This window comes from Hipposideros armiger, unplaced genomic scaffold, assembly GCF_001890085.2.
Source record: "Hipposideros armiger isolate ML-2016 unplaced genomic scaffold, ASM189008v1 scaffold_110, whole genome shotgun sequence".
In the NCBI taxonomy this organism is placed as follows: domain Eukaryota; kingdom Metazoa; phylum Chordata; class Mammalia; order Chiroptera; family Hipposideridae; genus Hipposideros; species Hipposideros armiger.
In genome coordinates this window covers 3,030,319-3,052,172 of record NW_017731460.1, presented here as the reverse complement: position 1 = coordinate 3,052,172, position 21,854 = coordinate 3,030,319, and the positions used below count along the sequence as shown (strand labels likewise).

Below are 21,854 nucleotides of genomic sequence, written 5' to 3'. Positions count from 1 at the left end.
GGTGGGGTGGGGGTGGGATAAGAAAGAAAGAATAAAGTGCCCGGGGTCAATGCAAACTCTTAACCTCAGACCTTACCTGATGAATCGCTGGGTGTACTGAGTTTGGTGCTCCTCACTCTGTGTCCCACAGAGGAGCCTCCACCCATGAACCTCCCTGGTGTTCAGAGCCCCTGCCCCTCATCCCACAGTCAGTGTGAGCCCCAGAGAGGGGAGGGCATTTGTTCTAGGTCACCCGGTGAGTAAATAGGTGATGGATATGCGCAGGGCCACACCCACGTTTTCAAACACCCAGGTCAGTGTCCAGTCCCATCCGTGTCAAGTCTGGAGGCCCTACTCTCAGGAAGGGAACAGGAAGGTCACCCTGAAAAGACATGGGGCACTTATCAGCTACCTGAGGGCGGCTCACATGCTACATGTTACAGACATTGGTGGGCACTCTACTGATCTCACCTGCCTTCCACATCTGTGCAGGGATATCCCCACTCCCTCTCCTAAAGCCCCCAGCGGGGAGCTCTCAGACCCCAAAGAGTTGCATCTTATCTGGAAATCCTTGCAGAGGATCCTGTAGTGGCCAAGCAGGGGAAGCTGTGCTACTGACATTCTACCAGCAGAGGGCGGTGGCTGCACTGCTCTCAGCTGCATTTAGGAATGTGGACTGGGAGGAAACCAGGCCAAACAGCTCTTCCTAAAAGTCAACCATTTTTTTTCTTTGCCAGCTCTTGGGAGTTAGAGTCCTTTTTCTAGTTGGCCATGCACAGTGCTATGTGACTTTGGGCAAGACAACTTCCTTCTTTGGGTCTTTGTTGCTTACATATAAGACAATGGGAGGGACCCTGATAAATTCTAAGTCTCCTTCCAATTCTGACATTCCAAATGACATATCTTTCACAGTTATCCCTTAAGAGCAGAAGATGGGACATTCTACACCCCTCACTCTTGACTTGGGTTTCCAGTACTCGCAGTGGCTCCCGGGTACTCCTTTCCCCACCATTCAAGCTATAGCTTGTTCTTAGAACTTTTCCCTTGGGGTTTGGGCTCTCCTGGCAGCTGTATGCTCACACTCACCTCTACTTGAGCTCATCTGCAGCCCAGGCACCCCTGACATCTTCCACCAAGTGCAGGTGACCCGAGTGCCATGCAAGGGCTGCAGCAGGTCACTGAGCTCACGCCCTGGCTCTCATAGTTCCACCTGCAGTCCTGTGATGCCTGGCTACTTAGTGGGGAGAGAGGACAGGTTCATGGGTGGCAGGTCTCCACCTCATAGCTTGGAGGCTTCTTGATTTATCTCATTTCCTTTCCACGTCTCCCCAAACATCTCCGTCCTGTAAGGGGTTCTTCCTGATTTTTGTGGCACCTTTTCTTCTTCTCACTTCCAAAGTGGGGCCACTGTGGTTTCTTTTGAAAGTCAGATAAACACACTGTCCTTAGGCATTTTTGTTTTAGTTTCAAAAGTTATACCTACTCAAAGAAGACAACTTGAAAAACACCCACAAAGTGCACACACACACACACACACACACACACACACACTGCCACAGGACTAAGTTTTCTACTATCCCCTGGGATAATCTCTATTATTATTATTATTATTATTATTATTATTTTTAATTGGGGAATTGGGAGAGGGGAACAGTGTTGGGGAATTGGGGAGGGGGACGAGCCAAGTTGTTGTTCTTCAATCTTCGTTGTGGAGGGCGCCAGTAGCCATCTGGCTGCCTATCGGCAGCTCGTGGCCTCTAAACTCAAGGTGCCGAGTTCAGTCTTAGTTGCGGGCGGGTATAGCCCATCATCAAACAGGCAATCTTGTTTCTAGGAGCACGTGCTCTCACCAGCTGAGCCATCCTGCCACCTGTTGGCAGCTAATCGGCAGCTCAGCTCGGACGCAGCATCACTGGCCCATGTGGGAATCGAACCAGTGGCTCTGTTGCTCAGAGCTTGCACTCTTTTTTTTTTTAATTTTTTTTTTAATTGGGGAGTTGGGGGAGGGGAAAAGCTCTGGGGAATCAGGGGAAGGGGAACAGACAAGTTGCTGTCTTCTTGTTCTTCAGTCTAGTTGTGGAGGACGTTGCTTCACTGGCCCATGTTGGTATTATTGCGCTCTTCCCAGGTGAGGCAGATCGGTCGCCAGCCTCTGGACGGCCGCTCACGGCGGCTCTTGGCAGCTCACACCGGCTGCCAGCCGCTCACGCTGGCTGCCGGCTACACACGTAGCTAATGGCAGCCCACTGCAGCAGGGGCTGCAGCCTACGCCGACGGTGGCGACTCACAACAGCCCAGCTCCAGGTCGAGCTGTTGTTCACCATCTTAGCTGTAGAGGGCGCAGTATCACTGGCCCTCATGTGGGATCTGACCTGGGGCCCTGCTGCTCAGAGCTGGTGTCCCAAACCAGCTTTTAACCAACGCGCCACTTGGCCGGCCTAGAGCTCGCTCTCTTAAGCTAATTATTAACCAACTGAGCTACTTGGCCAGCCCCCTCTATTATTTTTTATGTATGTCTTCCCCAGGCTGCACTCAGTGAACAAGTGGAGTAGTGTCCTTCCATTCCTGTTCATTATCCCTGTAACACTCCACTCTCCAGGGTTTCCAGGAAATGTTAGGCATAGTTGGAATTTTGCAACCTGTCATATAGCGCCCCCACCGCCCTTCAGAACACTACCTCTTCCTGTAAAGCACTTTAACCCTGGGATGTGGTGGGAGGCAGCCTCCAAGATGGCCCCCGCAATGTCCACCTTCTGGTGTACGTACCTTTGTGTAGTCACCTCCCCATGTTGTACCAGGGTTGGTCTGCGATGCTAGCAGAATCTGGCCAGAGCTATAAAAGCTTCTGGTTTCTGCCTTGACCTCTTCCTCTCTTGAATCACCACTTGGGGGGTGGGGGGACAGCTACCATGAGAGAGACACAGCCTGTGGAGACGCCCAGGTGGTAAGGAACCAAGGCCACCTGCCAACAGCCATGTGAGTGAGCTTGGAAACATAATCCCCCAGTCGAGCCTTCAGATGACTGCAGCCCCAGCTGACAGCTCAACTGCAACCTCAGGAGAGAGAGTCTGAATTGAACTAACCAGCTAAGTTTTGGGGTAACTTGTTGTGCAAAAGTAGAAAACAAAAACAGGTATATTTTCCATTTGTTGTGAGGCAGGCAGACAGGCATTATCATCTCAGATTTTGATATAGTAAACAGGCACACAGCAGGTAAGCCATGTGGGTGAGGCTTTTACCTGTATGTGGGTCCACAGCCAATGAGGAGTGGACCTGATGTGTGAACTTTCTTGGGTCCCCAGTGTGGGTTCCAACCGTGACATTTCAGAGGCTCCCTCCTTACTTTTTAAAAAAGTAGTTTGAAAAGAAGGTAGACAGGTTGGGAAACATATATAGGTGAGGAATGACTGCTATTTTGTCCCGGTGACTGTCAGCTCCATTTTATATCCAGCTGAAGAGAGTTTTGCTTTGCTTTTTTCCTGTGCCATTAAATATTCTTGACATCACCATTTTTAAAGGCAGCATTGTATTTCATAGTGTGGCTGTACCACAGTAAATCAAGTGATCTCCTACTTTGGGAGCTTTAAGTGATTTATAATTTCCAGTACTTTAAAAAGGCTATAGTAAACATAGCTGAATCTTTGCACACATATGTGATGTTTTAAAGGATAAATTCCTGTCAAGGAAAATGCTGGGTTAACAGGTCTGCACTTTAAAATATGCTTTTGTTATAAAGTTTTAATGCCTTTCCCAAAGATTGTACTAGTTTGTATTCCCATCAACAACTCAGGAGAATGACCATTTCCTCATGCCCCTGACAGCACAGGATATTATAATATCTTTAATTTGCTTATTTTCAGATGAAAAATAAGATCTCACTGTTTTCATTTGCATGTCTTGGATGTAATGTTGATTATGTCTTCATTTGCTTATTGGACATTTGCATTTCTTTACTAGCATATTACTTCATTATATGAGGTGCTTAGTTTTTTTTTCTAATGGGATGTTTATCTTTTTCTTAATGATTGATAAGAGCTCTTTGTGTATTAGAGATGTTAACTTGGCATTAATTCTTCACCATATTTATTGTCCCTTTTCACTTTTGATCCATCTACAAAAAAATAATGATTCTAAATATTTCTACTTTGCCTCTTGGTCCCTATCCACTTTGCCATCCTAGTTGGTTATCTATAAACAACCTTTTTTATTAGCAGATAACTGTCAGGGATTTCTTTGTTGATCCCCCAAAACCACCCCTGGAATGATCTCTCCAGTAAGTTCAGACTTATTTCTGGAGCCCAGGGGCATAAAACCACAGCTAGCTCAGAGACAGCCTCATTCATTGCTCTCGGAGAAAGTGGTGCCATCCAGCGATACAGCAAAAGTCAGGGGCAGTCACGGGAACAGGTCCTCTTGTTATTAGCGCTCCTGGCCCCAACCCACTCCTGCATTTATGCAAAGCGCAGCGATTTCTTTCAGAGAACACGTCCTACCCACTGGGCCAGGAAAATCTGCCATACTCTTCTCACACACACCCACTTTACCCTGGCCAGAGAGAGGCCCTGTTATGACTCCCATTAGGGAGCCTGCTCATTTGCGAGTTGGCAAAAATGCCTGTGTAGATTTCAAACACCCAGATGCAAATAAGGTGAATGAGGCACCCTGCTTCTCAAGGTCAAGTCTGACCTCTGGCTTTCTAAGGAATGTATTATTATGTGCATTTCTTTGCTTAGCTCAAGTAAGAGGCAGTCTGGATTTTGAAATCCTCCAATGGCTTCCCACTGCACTGAGGTGAGAATCCAAACTCCTTGGTGTCACCTCCAGGGTTGTAATCTAGCCCTGCCTATATCTCCAATTGCGGCTCTCACTGCTCTCCTGCTCACCCATGATCCTCCCTGTATGTCGTCGGTCTTTTTCTGCCTTGGGCCTTAGCACATGCTGTTGCCTCTTGCTAAGACACTCGTCACATGACAGGCTTCTTCCCATAAAGTTTTCAGAGAGATCTTTCTTGACCATCTCATCTAATGTATCCTTCCCAAGTTTCTTTCTATCACATTACCGAGTTGGGTTTTTTCGCAGCTCTTACTGCCTGATATAATCTTAATGACTAGTGTGTTTCCTTCTTGTTTATTGTTTGTCTCCTGGACTGGCCCACACAGATCCTGAGAACAGGGACCTTATCTGTACACATTGTCTGTATTGTTTGCATAATCCAGAAGATTCTCTCACCTCCTGTCGCTCTCCCTCTCCTGCGGCCCCCCCCCAGGTGTGCCTGCAGATTGCCAAGTCTGGGTACTTGGGGGGCAGATGTCCTAGGCCATCATACTGACTGAGACTTGCTATGTGCCAGGTCCTGCTAACCTCTGGGCCAGCATCATCCTGTTTTCTTTTGGTTCTATCACTTCCCAGCTATGTGACTTTGGGTAAGTTACCTAACTTTCCTGTGCCTCCGTTTCCTCATTTGTAAAATGGGGCAGCCCCTACTTCATAGGGTAACTGTGAGCATTCAGTGAGACAAGGAACAGTCCCTGGTCCGGTGTATGTGCCCAACAAGTATGAGTGATTCTTAGTCTCATAACAACCCTGCCAGGTAGGATTTATTACCTCTCATTTATAAATAAGAAAGCCAAGGCTTTAGGGTCTAATGGCTCAGTTAAGAAGTAGCTGAGTCAGAATTCTAAGCTCTGAGGCACATGACTTCACGGCCACATATTCTAATCTTCTTTGAGAGATGGAGCTAACTGGTCTGAAGTCTCTCCCCTTTCCAGCAATTCCCTCCCCACACATACAGAACTAGCCCTTTCTGCAGCCCTGCAGAGTGAGGCGACGCCCAGATTACCCCCGTCTTCAGCGCACTCTCCCATCTCACAGATGCGGCGAGCTGAGGCTGAGAAGGGGCATATGGCTGAGCTGAGAAGCCCAGTGCAAGCCTGGTTCACTGGGCACTCGCTCAGACACCGAAGCAAGTGGCTTGTCCATGTAGGGGGATGGCTGTAGGCTGCTGGGCTGGGATCTGCCGGGAGCCTGTCTTGTCCATAAGGCCTCACCCATCACACCCCTCACCTAAGGTCTTACATTTAAAGCTCTGTAGTCTGGAAGACATGGGGCTTTGGCTCACACTTGTTCACTACCCTGAGCCTCAGAAGGTTTCCACATCCGAAAAGATCCCGGTTTAGTATCCTGGCAAACCTTGGCTGTTGGGAATAGAAGGATGAGCGGGCATTGTCCCTGGCCTCATGAATCCCAGTGGGCAGTAGCGGGAAACCTATTGAGACCCCCCACATGGCAGGGACAAGTATAAGCAGTAGCTGGTGGAAGACAAGAGGAAGCATGGTGGTTGGTGGTGCTGATGGGGCTTCCCCGAGGTGAGACGGTGGCCTGTAGCTGTGAAGGGAGGATATGCAGGAATCGTCCATGTGAATGAGGAGGGAGAAGGCATGGCGGTGAGAAGGACCAGAACAGGCTCAGGGTTGGCGTAGAGGGCTGGGTGAGCCCCGAAGCTGGGAGATTCACTGGAACCAGGGTAGGAATGGACTTAATCTGGAAAGGGGGGGAAGACCTTAGGAGCTTTCTGAGTAGGGGAGGGCCCCATGAGAGTGAGGGGAGATTCGGGAGAAGGAAGGCTGGGAGAGGACCCTCAAGGCTCATTTGCCAAGGACCTTCCTTCGACAAGTGCAGACGGGCATTTCCATTGCCACTGCAGATCCTCTCACCACCCAGAGATGCTGAGAACTGTAACTCACCCAAGGTCACCCAGCTAGTTTCTGGCAGTGCCAAGATTTGAACCCAAATCTACTTGACTATAAAACTGTGTACTCTCTTTCATATCTTCTTTTTTTAAGCTCAAGGGGGTGATTACAATAGTATAAATAAAAAATAACAATGCAGATCCCCCTGTTCACCCCCCTGTTCAGGGTTGATAGAAGCACAAAGCTCCCTTGGCCCTTTCCTCACTCATCCTCCAGCCTCCAGCCCCCACACAGCCACCTTGCTGCCCACTCCAGCTGTCCAGGAAGACTCATTCAGGGGAGGAGGGAAACATCTTCTCAGACTACTTCCTTTTCTTTGTCTGGGGCTCTGCCAGGAGGGCTCAGCTAGGCAGGAGCAGGAGACAGAGAAAAAAGAAGAAAGGTAACTCCCACCAGCTGTTGGAAGGAGGCTGTCTCTTGGAAATGCTACCCCCCCCTCCTTGGGTCCTGTAGAGGTTCGGAAAACTGGGGGTTGCCTCCTTTCACCTGGGATAGGGGAGCATCACCCCACCCTATGTGTCCTAAAATCTCAACTCCCCTCTACTTCTGACACCCATGTGACACTTGGGGCAAGGCACTAAGCTGCCCTGGGGCCTCACTTTCAGTGTTTGTACATCTGAGCATCATCTAATGACTTAGCATGTTGTTGTGAGGTCCTGTGCCAGCTACACAGAAGGTTCCCAAGGAATTCTCTGTCTGAAACCTCCAACAAACAAGGCACCCAGCATTGATTGGCAAGTATAGTCGGCTGTTATGGTAGAATCTAGGTGGTGTTCACTGCAAAACTATTTAAACTTGGAAGTGTGTTTGAAAAGTTTCATAATACAACGTTGGGGAAAAAGCTGTCTTTCTCAACCCACGGTATTTAATAGGTAAACATTTGACGTATTGCCATCAAAGTTAGGAAGAAGACATGATTATTATTTAACACATATAATTATAAAATAAAAAGATACTAGAGGTATAAACATTTTAAAGAGGTGAAATGATCACCATTTGCAAAAGATAAGATAGTATCCCTAGAACACCTAAGAGAAAACATTGAAAAACTGCTATAACCAATTAGTGAATTTAGTCATTTTTATGATGCCATAAAAATTAACATACAAAAACCAATGGCTTTCAAATATACAATCACCAAATAGAAGATATAATGGAAAACGGGCCCTACATACAATAAACAAAAAAAGGTAAAGATGTGTAACAAAAAATGTATAAGATCTATGTGAAGAAAAATTTTAACACACTACAATGGGCACAAAAGACTAGAACAAATGACCTATGTTCACAGATAGACTCAACATTGTAAGGTTGTCCACTCTCTTTAATTTATTCTATGAATTTAACATAGTCCTAATAAAAATAACAGAGTTCTTTTTTAAGGTTAAATATTAAAATAAGCAAACAGCTAACTTTTGGGAAAAAACAATAATGAGTGATGACTCTCCTTATTGATATTAAAACATATTTGAAAGCCTCATTAACACAGAACTGTGGTACTGACAACGTGACTGGAGAGACGGACCAGTAGAAAAGAATAAACAAACCCAAATACATATAGAAATGTAGAATGTAGCAAAGACTGCACCTCAGATGAATAGAGGAAACATGGATCACTCACTACGTGGTGTTAAGACAACTGGATAGCCAACTGGAAAAAAACTAAGTTGAATCCACGCTTCATACCTTACATGAGGATAAATTTCAAAAGTATCAAAGATTTAAATATAAAAATGAAATTAAAAAAGTACTGGAAGGCCTGCTGGGAAACTACTTTATAACCACGCGGAAGAGAAGGCTTTTCTAACAATGGCCCAAAATCCAGAATCCACAAAAGAAAAGACTGGTAAATTAGACTTCCTGACATTTAAAAGAAGAAATCTGCATTGCAAAAAGCACCCTTTGAAAGGCATATTGGCAACTCATATCCAATACAAAGGCCCAATTTCCCTAATACATAAAAAAGTTATTAAATAAAAAAGAAAAGAATCAATGACCCTATAGAAAAATGGATAAAGGATATGAACAGACAATCCACACAAAAAGGAAATGCAAATAGATTTTAAACACATAAAGATATTTTAATCTCATTTTAATAAAAATGCTATTTGAACCTACTCTGAGAAAGTTTCCCATACACCATCTTAGCAAAAATTTTAAAAGTATGGTAACAGTCCATTTTTAAGGGGGTACGAAAATAGGCACATGTATGTATACTTTGCTGGTGAGAATGTAAATTGTTACAAACTCAGCGGAAGACAATTTTGTCAATATCTAACAAAATTTCAAAAGCACATATTACTTTCTTCAGTTTGAAATTAACTAAGGTATACTTATCTCTAATAAAATACAGAGATCTTGGCTGTGTAGCTCATCACATTTTTACATATGTATACACTCATGTAAATATCATCACAATCAAGATACAGAGCATTTCCCTCTGAAAGTGTCCTCATGCCAACACAAAATGCAACAATTATTCTGACTTTCATCACCATAGGTCAATTTTCACTGTCCTTGAACTTTGAATAAATACAATCCTACAGTATGTACAATTTTGTGCCTGGCTTCTATTCAACATGTTTTAAAGATCCATCATGCTGTCGTGGATGTAGATAGTTATTCTTTTTTACTGCTGTGTACTATTCCATTTTATGACTCTCCCACAATTTGTTTATCCCGTTGAGGGATGTTTAGATTGTTTCTAGTTAGGGACTATTATGAATAAAGCTGCTATGAACATTCTTACACAAGCCTTTTTTGGTGGATACACCAGTATGTACTCGTTTTTCTTGTGTATAAACCTATGTGTGAGATTGCTTAGTCCTAGAGTAGACATTTGCTTAACTTTATGAGACATTGCAGAACAGTTTTCCCCAATGGCTGTAACATTTTACACCCCACCAGCAAAGTACGAGAGTTCCAATTGCTCCTTATCCTCATCAATACTTGATATTGTCAGTCTTTCAAATTCTGGCCATTCTGGTGGGTGTATAGTAGTAACTCATGGTTTTAACTTACATTTTCCTAGTGAGTAATGATGGGCATAGCAGGTCTACAAACAATTCACACACACAAAAGGCTCTTAAACATATAAAGGGATTTTCAGCCTCAGTCTTAAAAATGCTAATTGAAACTGCTTTGATGAGGTGGCACCTCTTCAGAGGCTTCTTGGCCATTTGGACATCCACATTTAGGCAATGTCCATTTAAGTTCAGCCTTAAAAAAAAATATTTTTTTTGCCCATTTTAAAACTCACTTATATATTATGGACACCAATCTTTTCTCAGATATATGCACTGCAAACAGAGCTCCCATGTTTGTGGTTTGCCTTTTCACTATCTTTTTTTTTTAGCTGAGCCATCCTGCCACCTGTTGGCAGCTCAGCAGCAGCTCAGCTCGGGCCGGGACTTGAACCGCTGTTGCTCAGAGCTCACACTCTTGAGCGAGCTCTTAACCAACTGAGCCACTTGGCCGGCCCTCACTTTTTTAATGCTATGTTTTCATGAGCAAAAGTTTTTAATTTTGATCAAGTCCAATTTGTCAGTTGTTTTGTAATTATTGCTTTCTGTATCCTGTTAAACAATCTTTGCCAACTACAATGTCAGGAAGAAATTCTCCTCTGTGCAAGTGTGTGTTGTTTCCGGGGAGGAAGCACATACCTCTTGAACCATCCATTCAAGGTCCAGGAATTTATTCTACAGATATGCGAAACAAGGCATGTCCACCATGATCCTGTGCAGCACTGGGACGGTGAAAGATTAGAAACAATCTAGATGCCCATCAGTAGGCAATATATGGCTCAACAAAAGATGGTACATCCAAACAGTGGAATACTGTGTAACATAAAAGTGGATGAGGAAACTTCCTGTATTTAATGTGGAAAGATTTCCAAGATATATAATTACATGGAAAAAAGGCAAGATGCATAGAGAACAATGTAAGCAGAGTGCTACCTTTTTGTAAAAAGGGGTAACTTCGGGAAAGACACTGGAGAAACTGTTACCACTGGCTGCCTCCTGAAGAAGAATAGAGAGACGGGAAGGTAGGTGTGAGAGGAAGACTTTCCATGGTGTGTTCTTTGCCTGCTTTGGGAGTTTAAACCACCTGTAGGTTCTACAATCTGAAAGTTAATGCTTATTTATAAATAGATGTTATTTTAAATGGGTGAGGTTTTCTGTATGTGGATATTGGTGTGTAGGGCAATGGAGCAAAGGTATGCAGGAGGGAAAGTGGGCTGCAGAGTCCCGTGTGCCTGGGGACGCTGAGGACATTTTACAGACCTTTGTCCAGGATCTCATCATGGCCTCAGTGTCACATTCCAGGGCTTTCACTGTCCCAGGCCTAAGCCCTCTTGGTTGGCCTGTAGCACTGAGCCCGCAGGGAAGTGCCTGCCACTCACTGTCAGCACCGTGTCGGGGCACTTCACCTGTCCCCATTTGGATTCCAAAGGGCAGCCTTAGGAATGATGTCTATTGGACAAAGGAGGAAAGTGAAGCTCAGAGAGGTTAAGTAACTTTGCTGAAGTCACAGTAGCCCAACTGGTGCCAGGGTTGTATATCCTCCCCTCTCTAGAACTCTATGAAGACCAGAGCGGGAAAAGAGAGGGTAGAAAGAGTTAAGCACCCAAGGGTAAGCAACCAGGCTCTTCCCTGGTTTTTTTGGGGGGCAGCCCTCCCCCACCCACCCAGGTTGCTATCTGGCCCTTGGGCCCCATCCGCACCTCACCTGCCCCCCGCTGGACGACTGCAGGAAGGAGGCACAGATGGCAGGCGAGGATGAGGCCCCCAGCCAGGCTCACCCAGCTGTCGCGTTGGAGTGCACCGTGCATCTCCCCTCCTCCTGCCTTGAACAATTGGGAGTCGGCCAGCCTGGCCCCAGCTGTTCCCTCTCCCTGGTCCAGGGCTCCTGCAGACCCATGTTTCTGAGGCCTTTGTCTCCAGTGGAGGTGAAACACAGACACTCAGCACATCAGAGCTGGACAGGACCTCAGAGGAAACTGGGTCCAACATCTCCTCCTGCAGATGGGAAACCTGGCCCAGAGAGGCCAAGGAACCTGCCTAAGGTCACAAAGGACCAGGCAGAGAAGCCAGGCTTCCTCACGGCCAGCGAAGTTTAGGATTCGGGGGCACCCCGCAGGGATGCGGCCAGGGCAGGTCTGTCTGCCCTGATTTCATACAATGATAGCCTTTCTGCGGTTTTATTTCAGAGGTCTGTCTTTAACCTGGGCCCACGGACCCTTTAAGAGGTCTGTGAACTGCGATAACAGAGAAACTGCATTTATATTTTTACTAGCCTCTAACTGAAATGCAATTTTTCTTTTGTTTATCAGCGTAGGCAATAAACCCCAGTAGGAATGCTGAACTCCTAACTTCTTCATCAATAGACAACACAGATATTTTCAGATCACTTTACCCTGTTACCGCTCTCTCAGAAATTGTTTACGCTCATCACTTTTGAAAGTACAGTACTTGATTGTGTTATTTAATGCATTAATATAAAAGCACATACACTGCTATATCACAATTCTGGTATACATTTTGATAACTATATTTCAGTATAATTGGTTTCCTTTATAATCCGATTTATTTTATTTTATGTACTTAAAAAACTTTTTTTCTGGGAAGGAGTCCATGGACTTTTCCAGACAGCCAAAGGGGCCAAAGTTAAGAATCTGTTTTATTTGGACAAAATGTTCCAGTGTGAAAAACTAAAGTTTGAAAAGTTTTGTACTGTATCTGTAACCTCACAAGACTGATAAGACTGACAATAGAGGAGTAACGGGTGGGTCAGGGGTAGGTAGGGGACACTGGTGCCTTATTTGGGGAGCCCATGTGCATGTCCTCTGCCAGGCACCCTCCCAGGCTTTATTGAACACCTTACCAAACCCCAGAATGGTTTTGGGATTGGGACTAGCATTCCTCCCATCTTGCTGCTTAGGAAACTGAGGCGCAGAACAGTTAGATAATTTTCCCGAAGTACATGGCTATTAAGTGGTGAAGCTAGGATTTGAATCCAGGTTGACTGACGCCAGAGGCTATGTGCCGCATCACCGGGCATCCTGCCTCCCTGTCTGGGTAGATGGAAGCCTCTCCTGCAAAGTCCCTAAGATGTTGCTGCTGGTTGGGTGCTTCTCTTGGTGAGGGTAGGCTGGGGGGAATGGGCTTCTGAAGGGTTTGTGACTCCAACTGATTGTCTGACACACACGGGAAACAAACTAGCTGTGCAACCTTGACCAGGTGCCTCGCCCTCTCTGAGCCTCAGTGTCTTCATTGATAAAATACAGTGTTCTAAGCAGTGCCACCCCTACCTTCCCCCTCCTGTGTTCATCTGAGGGACAACCCACTTGGAGACTTAGGCATAGGTTGCTTAGCAACTAAAATCAAGGTCTTGTCTGAGTGGAATGGAAAGGGGGGAGGACAGGCTAGCACTATGCCATGCTGATGCCAAAGAGCCCTCTCTTGTTTTAAGAGGCTGTGAGTGCTGTGACCTACCCACCTCCCCCATCAAGGTGACCTGGCCCCTTAAGAGCTTTGGGATGGGGGTGAGGTCAGGGACATGGAAAGCCATCCTGAAAAAGAAACTGCCCTCAGGATTAAATCAGGCCTGGAGTTTCTCAGGCAAGGCAAACACACACTCATTGTTCTGGAAGCTGCCATGGGAAGAGCGAATTAGTAGGGGTCTTGGCCAAGGCCTCGGGGCCCCATTGACCCCGGGGAGATGCTATGTTTCCAGCTCGTTGCCTGAGTTCCACTCCCCACACCCCCACGCACCCTATATCACTTTTGCTCCCTGAAGTGTTAGGAGTCTATGGGCACTGGAGGCGGGAACTTCCGAAGCTATGGCCTCAGGCCTGAGAATAGACAAGTCCCTCTTGAGGGCGTGGGGACACATAGGCTGCCCCGTGGGAACACATCTCCCTGCAGTCTGGAATTCCACCGTTAGCCACACATTCCTTTGGGTCTCAAGAGTTTGGCCTCCAAAATCTCATCCTAACCTTAACCACATGCAAATCCCATGGTAAAGGGAATTCACTGTCATCACCAACACCTTAGTAGGTCGGATTTTGAACTCTGAAAAGTGGCCAAGTGCAAGGATTCCTGGAAAAGGGCACACAGGGCGTCCAGGCATGCTGTGCAACCTTGATAAACACTTCTCTTTGGGGCCGGGGTTTCTCCTGGGTACAGCATGAGAATATATGATTGCCGGAGTCTCCTGACGCTGGCACTGTGTCATCAGTGTGAGACTGGAACTGGGGCACTGGGGAGGTGGGCATGGGCTGTGGGGATGGTGCGGCTTCAGGCCAGCTCAGAGCACAGAATCTCAAACTCATGCCCACCCAAGGGGTCTGTGCCTTGGATCTGAGCCAGCTAGAGTCCAGAGAGCCCCCAGGGAGCCCCTGCCCCCAATTTCCAGCACTCTTTCCCCCTCACTAACCTGGAGCTTGGTCTAATAGTTATAATAATAGAAGCAGTATAGCTGGGGTTAGTGAGCACTAGCTGTATACCAGACTAACGATAACCCTTTCCATGCCTTTTCTCATTCACCCCTGGCAGACAGGTGGACTCTGGATTAGCAGGCAGGCTGACTTCAGAGGTGCATGTTCTGGCACTAAAACGGGTCCAGTGTCCCCTTCTCCAAATTCCCTCCCTCCAGGCACTCAGCCTGGTACAGTCCCATGCATCATGTCCCTCTGACCAACATTTCCAGTCCCTTTTGGGCACAAAGGACTGGGCTGTGGGTGTCTTCCGCTCTAGGCAGGTGGGACTCACTGCTTGGAAGCTTGGGGACTATCCCAAACAATGTAGGCAGTAGCAAGAAGGCCAAAGACCAGCCTCCACCCTGCTTGGGTGCAGGCTGGAGAGAGCCCACGGGCTATTTCTGGGCCCGGGTGGACGAGGAAGGGCAGGGGATGGGGAAAGCCCTTGGCATCACATAGTTCCGATGGACTGAGCACACACTAAGTGCTTTACCCAGCACCTTTAATCATCACTGCACCTGAGCCACAAGTACCACTGTTATTTCACAAACAGAGAAAGTGAGGCACAGAGAGGTTACCTGCCCAGGGGTTCACAGCTAAGGAATGGAACTATGATTTCTAAAGGTGTGGGAAGCTCCCGGCCTTAGAAGGGAATGGGAGGCAGATCAAGCTAACTGCCAAACTGGTTTGGGTCCAGCAGATGCCCTGCACAGAGTTAGGGCCCACAGCCTGAATTCAGAGTCCTAGTGAACCAGCCCTATCCTTTCCATCCTCCCTGGCTCTGTTCAGAATCAGAGTAATGAAGCTAAGGAGCACCTAGTGGAGGCCCTGGCCCGAGGCAGAGGGAAGGATTCTTTGACCTCCCAGCATATCCGCCAGCCAGGCTGTATCCCTGGACCCCTCCCTGTACCTCCAATCCAAAGAACGCCCCATCTCATAACTGCGAAATAAAGGGGCCACATTTTCACTTCTGCTAAAGGGCTTGCCTTGACTTTTCTTAAAAATAGGTAGTAATTCTTCCAAAAAAGGGAAAAACACAAAGCCATGCTGTCAATCTCAAGCCCCAGACAAATGGAAAGAAGTTGCGACTTCTCTCTCAGCGTGCCTCCCTCCCCCTTCCCCAAAGTCACTTACTGTACATTCAGGCTGTCACACGCTTTGAGATGCAAATTGCAGCAAGCAGAACGCAGCTTGAAGAACAAAGAATGATTGAGGAAAGATGGAAAAAATGGATTTGGAAAAGGCTTTCTGAATTCCCCGGGGAGAAAGGGAGCGCTCTCCACAGAGGGGAGCAGTGATGGAGATTTGGGGCTTTCTTTATGGGAGACAGAAGGACTGAGGAGTTCAATGCTGATTGTGGGGAGCGATAGAGAGGGACAGCTACAGAAACCTGGAATGGAAGCATAGGCTTTGGGTGAGCAAAAAGGTCGGATTTTATTACAGTCTTCAGCACTGAGCTAGGCACTTTCCCCCACTTCTTTTAATATTAGGCCTCAAATATTCTGTGAGTCATAGACCTAACTGGTCTGCCAACTACCGGGTTCTATTCCAGAGTGAGAGCAGCTGGGTTGTGCAATACTGTTTCAAGGGCTTGAAGGGGAGGATGCAGCCCCCCTTCAGTCTGGGGAGCCCCTGCAGGGTCCCACATTGTCCCTGGGGCCTAGAGGGGAGGGGATCCTGGGACCCTTGAAGGGAAAACCCCAGCTGGGGATATGGGGCACAGAAGACTTGGCCTCAGGTCAGCCCAAGGCCTCCTTGCTGAGCACCTATTGTGTGCAGGCCCTGTACAAATCAGACATGTTCCCCACCCTCTGGGGCTCTTAGTACGATCGAGGCAGCTAACTGGACTGCAAACTCCATGTGGACAGGGACTTAGTCTTGTTTATTGCTGCAACCCTGGTTCTGGAACTGTGACTAGGACATAGTAGGTGCTCAATAAACATTTGTTGGATAAATGGTTGGATAGATGGATGGATGGATGGGCTGATGGGAAGATGGGTAGATGAATGGATGCATGGATGGATGGCAGGGTGGGTGGGTGGATGGAAGGATGGATAAATGGATAAATGGATGGATGGACTAACCACCTAAGAAAATAAGGAAGCATATAAGTATTCTAGCAAGTATAGACACAACATGCCTGCGGATAGGTACTGCGATAGGGAAAGCTTCATGAAGCTGGCCTCATTTGAGGTGGGCCTTGAGGAATGAGAAGAAGCCATTCTTATATTCTTCACAGTACCTACCAGCACATTGGTGAGGACATATTCTGTTTGCTTTGAGAGCCTAATCTCTTAGCCCCTGTCCTGTGCAACTTTCCTGCTCCAAGGCTCTGCTTTCTCCAGTCAGATGCCTGTGGGATTTTTGCTACCATTCCTTCCCGAGCCCACCTCCACCACCCGCACCTGCAGAGCCAGGGAGATTGGGAGCTACTGCCTAGCCCTGGTCAGGCCTCCCACCCTTGAACAACAGAGACAGAAGAGGAGGCAAGAGGAAGCCACACTGATTGGGTTGGGGGAGAGCAATGCAGCTCTCCAGCCCATGGACCAAGGGGGAGATGCTCTGCCACCGGGCACTGGGGAGTTTGCACAAGGAGGTAGGAGTGACTCCCACCTGGAGACTAAGCCTAACACCCCCAACCTCAAATCGGGTTATTTTCATTATATGCAGCTACATCTGAACATAAATTAATCAGGGATTCAAGTTTCTGCAGAATGCAATAAATAGTGCCAGTCATTTTGAACTGCTGGCAGGGGCAGTTCAGATGGACATGTTCAATAGCTCCCTCCATGAACCATGGAGTTGATTCCTTGAGCGAGACATGGGCAGGACCCTCTCAGGGAACTCCCATCGGCCTGTTCCACCAATGGGATGTGCTCTGGGCCTTTCAGAGGCCAGGCCTGATGCTACTTGGGTCCCCAGTGCCTGGCACAGGCCTGGGTGCCCAGTCCATGCCCCAGGACTGAAGGGATGATGCTATCTTGTTTGGTCCCCTGCTCCAGGACACCTCTCTTCGCCTCGCCTTGCCGTCCGAAATTGTTGCTTCAGTCTTTAAGAGAAAAAGTTTCCCCATAGCCTAGGAAATGCTTGTTCTCCTGGCTTCCAGAAGAGATGGACATGTGTGGCGTTGGCTCATCAGAACAGCTTATGTAGTACTGGTTGAAGTAATGTCCAAGGAAGTCCTTGGAGACATTCAAATGACAGTAATAATAACACAAGACACATCTATAGACATGCCTCTCCCTAACCCTCTGTAAAGTGGGCAGGCATGTGGCTGGGAGAGCCCTGGGTTTAAATTTCTGCCATTTGTGTGCTGTGCAGACTTGAAGGAGTCACTTGAGTTCTCTGAACCTGTTTCTTCATCTTCAAAATGGGGAAATAACTATACTTTCATCATGGGACTTGAGGTGAGATTCAAAAACAGCAGGTGTGTTAGACCGTCAAAAGCTCCCTAGGTGATTCTAGAGTGCAGCGAGGGCTGAGACCCTCCAGGTTATGGGGGGACCCAGATTCCTGATGTCCACGCCAGGCTTCAGTCCTTCCTACCAGGTGCCAGTTGGGGTACCAGGTAATTGGTTAAAGCTTAGACATGCACTGCTTCCAGCTTTGGCCTTCTTGGGCCTGGACCTGGAATCAACGGGCAGCCCTGGTGGAGTACAGTAGAAATGGGGGCGGGGGGTGCACCTGGGGAGGCCCAAGTGGTTAATCAGGCCTGGGCACCTTGCCTGGTCTCTGGAATATTCATAAGGCTCCTCCAGCTGTGCCAGGCAATCAGGGTGCTGATCGCTCCCCCATCTGCAGCTTAACATTCTACTCCAGAGAGGACAGAGCTGGCTGCTGAATGTTAACTAGGGAACAAATAGGCGCTGGCCTTCACCACAGCAGCCTGAATAAGAGCCCAGAGGAAGACAAATCCACTCCTTCGAGGTCTGCAGCCAGCCAGAACCTATCTGTTCACCAGCACCGTGGGCCGTGGAAAGAGTCATGGATTCAGAAACAAGTGAGCTGGTTTCAGGTCCAGCTCCTACACTGACCAGCTGCATACTTGCCTCTGCAGCATCAATTTCCCTAACTGTAAAATGGGGGTGGCTCTACGTACCCCCTGAGAGGATTAAGATAATTTCTCAGACCGGAGGTGCCGTACCAAGGCAAGGCGTCATCATCATCGTTTGGAGTTGCTGTGGACACGGCTTCCTATCCTGGAGAAAAGTTTTTACTCACAAATATTGAAATCTCAGGCAAACTGGCTTTGTGGGAAGAAAAACAAAGGGAGACATGCTCCCTGGAAGAGTTCGGGAGCCTCTCTCAGAAGGCTCAGGAATTTGGGGGTCCTGGGCCAGTGTTGGTCTCATCTGGCCCAAACCTCTCAGAGTAGCAAGAAAAGAATGGGAAGGACACCTGACAGCAGATGGAAAACAATTCAGAAAAGAACGACAAAAACAGACAAGGTTCTGCAGCCTTGTGGTTGCTCAGGAAAACAGCCTGGAGCCATCACAGGGACAATGCACCCGAGGGACAAACGTGTGCCACGTGAGCTCGCAGCTCATAATTGACGCTCAAAGCGGAGTCTAGGAGTCGCGAAGAAATAGCCAAAATCTTTTCTGTGTTTGTACTGAATAACCCAGGAAACTGTTTTTAGAAAGATTTCTATCAAACTGAGGGAGGAAACCTGGAGCTTAAATAATATAAACGTCTTCCCAGAAAACCGACCAGCACGGAAGAGCTCCTCTCTGCTGAGGTAATGCGGGGTTCTAAGTCGGGCACTGCTGTTACTGCGTATTTGCCCTGTCTCCCCGCCCCGACTAGGCCCTTGACAGCAGGCCCAGCCCAGACCACAGGGGGCAGGAGACTGACAAACAGCCTTGGCCCAGGCAGCCGGGGAAGAGGGGAGTTGGCGTTGATTTCCCAGCAGCCCCTCTTTGGGGGGCGGGACTCTGCTCTGTAGAATCCAGTGTCCTGCCTCCAACTAAATGAACGTCTCAGATCTAGGAGCTGCCTTATCCTCCCAGCCACCCAAACCACCCCCCCCTCTCCAGCACCACCACCTCCACGGCCACCCGAATGTCCTCGCTATGGATACCTCCGTTAAGTTCGCCTTTTCTCTCTGGGGGAAAACCTTTGCAACACACATAAAGGAGCGTTGAACCGTGCCAGCTCTAGGCTATGTGGCCTCTGAAACCTCAGGGGCTCCCTGTTCATGTCAGCAAACTACTTTTATTAGGTTTTTTTCCCCTCTAAAGAACAAAACATTAAATGTTCATCTATAGAAAATATAGCTAAAGAAAAAGAAGAAAACGAAAGCACACCCAGGATTCCAATATTCGAAGATAACGGCTTTTAACGTTAGGTATATATTCTCTCAGTCTTTTCCAGACAGGTAGATGGATCCATAGATACTTTTTAATGGGATATTTTAAATATTTTACCTTTTTTTTTCCACTTTATAATATTTCATAAACAGTTTTCTCTCATTAAATAATTCTCAAAGTATGGTCTGGGACCCCTGGGGATCCCCAAGACTCTTTCAGGGAGTCTGTGAGGTTAAAACTATTTTCATAATAATATGAAGACATTCTTTGCCTTTCCATTCTCATTCTCTCCAGAGCGTACAGTGGAGTCTTCCAGGGGCAGCATGATGTGTGATGTGGCAACAGGCTGAACGCAGAAGCAGGTATGCAAATCCTGCTGTCTTCCATTAAGCCAGACGAATGAAAAGAGATTTGCAAAACTATAAAACAATGCCATTCATCTCATTAATTTTTTTTGTTTTGTTTTGGACACTATATTTTTTTGGTAAAAATATGTTTTGGGGGGGGTGAGAACATAAAATGGGTTTATTATTGTTATTTTAAGTGAATTAACAAATACATATTTTTGAAATTCCTTCGTTTTTATTTTGAATATGCTCCGTATTGGTAAGAGTGTCGAGTGATTCTGAGGCTAAACACTTGAGACCTACTGTCGTACACCGTCAGTTGTGATGACTGCGTGATGTCCCTTTGTGTGGCTGTCCCTTAAGTTGTCTACCTATTTCCTTACTGATGGACCTGCAGGTTGTTTCCTATTAATAATTTATGATTGATAATTTCCCAATAACTTGCCCTATGATAGAAGTGCTGCACAAATCATCAAGTGCTTATGTAAAGTGAAAACTTCGTGAAGTGAGAGAAAACAACAGAATCCAACTGGCCATGTGAGCCATCATGATCAGTCCATTGTTAATCAAATCAAACAAAATGCATCAGAGAATGTGAGAAAATAAAGTTGAAAAGCTATGCGTACATTGACAATATATGCATATGTACAGGTACACTGTATATTTCTGTAGAGAGAGATTTATACGCTGTAAAGAGTACTTTCTCTCCTGCTGTCCATGGAGTGTTTCACAAAATCTGATCATATTCAAGGCCAGTGCTACTGATAGTGTAAAACTCTTTGGTATTGTTACAGAAACTGAGAGGAAGAGCTTAGAAACTTTTATGCAATTTGAGAGAGAAATTTTATTTCTATTGGAAATAATAAAAAAAATTGATGCTTTAAAAAAAAATCAAGTGCTAAAAAAATGCTGCAAACATTACTTGAGAATAGTTCTCTAGGATGGACTCCTAGGAGTAGAATTGCTAGGCCAGTGGACATGTATCTTTAAATGTTAACACATTCCCAAGTTGCTTCCATTTACACCTCACCAGGTGAGATGTAACACACCAAATACACCAAGAGGGTATTTGAGGGCCTGTTGTCTCACAGCTTTGGTAATACCAAAGATTATTGCTCTTTTTAAACCTTTTCCTATTGAATAGGTTAAAAGATATATTTTGTCTTCTGCGAATTGCTTGTTCATATATCCTTAGTCCATTTTCTGGTAGGTTCTTTTTCTTATTGATTTCTCTGGAATGCATATATATTCTGGACACGAATCTTTTGTCTGTTATACATTGTAACTGTTGCCCTCAGTTATGTGGCTTGCCTTTAATTTTGCTTACATGTCTCACTGTAGTACAGAAAATTCACCTTTTAAAAAATTATTCTAATTTATTAATCATTCCCTTTATGGCTTGGGGATTCTTGTGTTGCTTAGAAAGCCTTTCTTCATTGCATGATTTTTAAAATGCTCTCCATTTTCCTCCAATACACTTACAGCTTTTCTTTTTCTTTTCATTTCTTTTAATGTTTAGGTCCTTAATCCATCTGGAATTAACTTTTGTTATGACATGAGGCATTGACTGTTGACCTTTGCAAGCCATAAAGTAGAGTATGGCAGGGGGCTGGCAATGGGCTTGAACCCCAGTAAGAGCTTTGTTGGGGACCTGCACGCTTGCTGTGGCTGGAGCTGAACTAGTCCCGGAGGTAGACAGATATCTGAGCCCCTCTGGTTCGGGAGAGGAGGCAAGCTACATTTCAGAATCCTTCCCAGTGTGTTAGAGCCACTGAGGGCATCTGCAAAGTCAAGGAGCAGAGCTGACTGCTCTCCCAAGAAAGTACGAAAACATCTTAAACATGTCATGTGGCTCACAAGGAGTTTTCATGCCCATTATCCCACTCAATGCCAACATCTCGGATGTAGATGGATTTAGGATCCCCCTTGTACCACTACAGGAAAAGAAAGTGCCGAGAAGTTAAGTGACGTGCCTGAGGCCAAATGGCTG

At 46.5% G+C, this 21,854-nt stretch overlaps 1 protein-coding gene across 1 annotated transcript in view; it reads right to left on the bottom strand.

The window, feature by feature from the left end:
• CORO2B (coronin 2B) overlaps positions 1 to 21,854 on the bottom strand; it is a 139,359-nt gene that overhangs the window by 42,891 nt on the left and 74,614 nt on the right. The gene's annotated exons all lie outside the window — the stretch shown is intronic.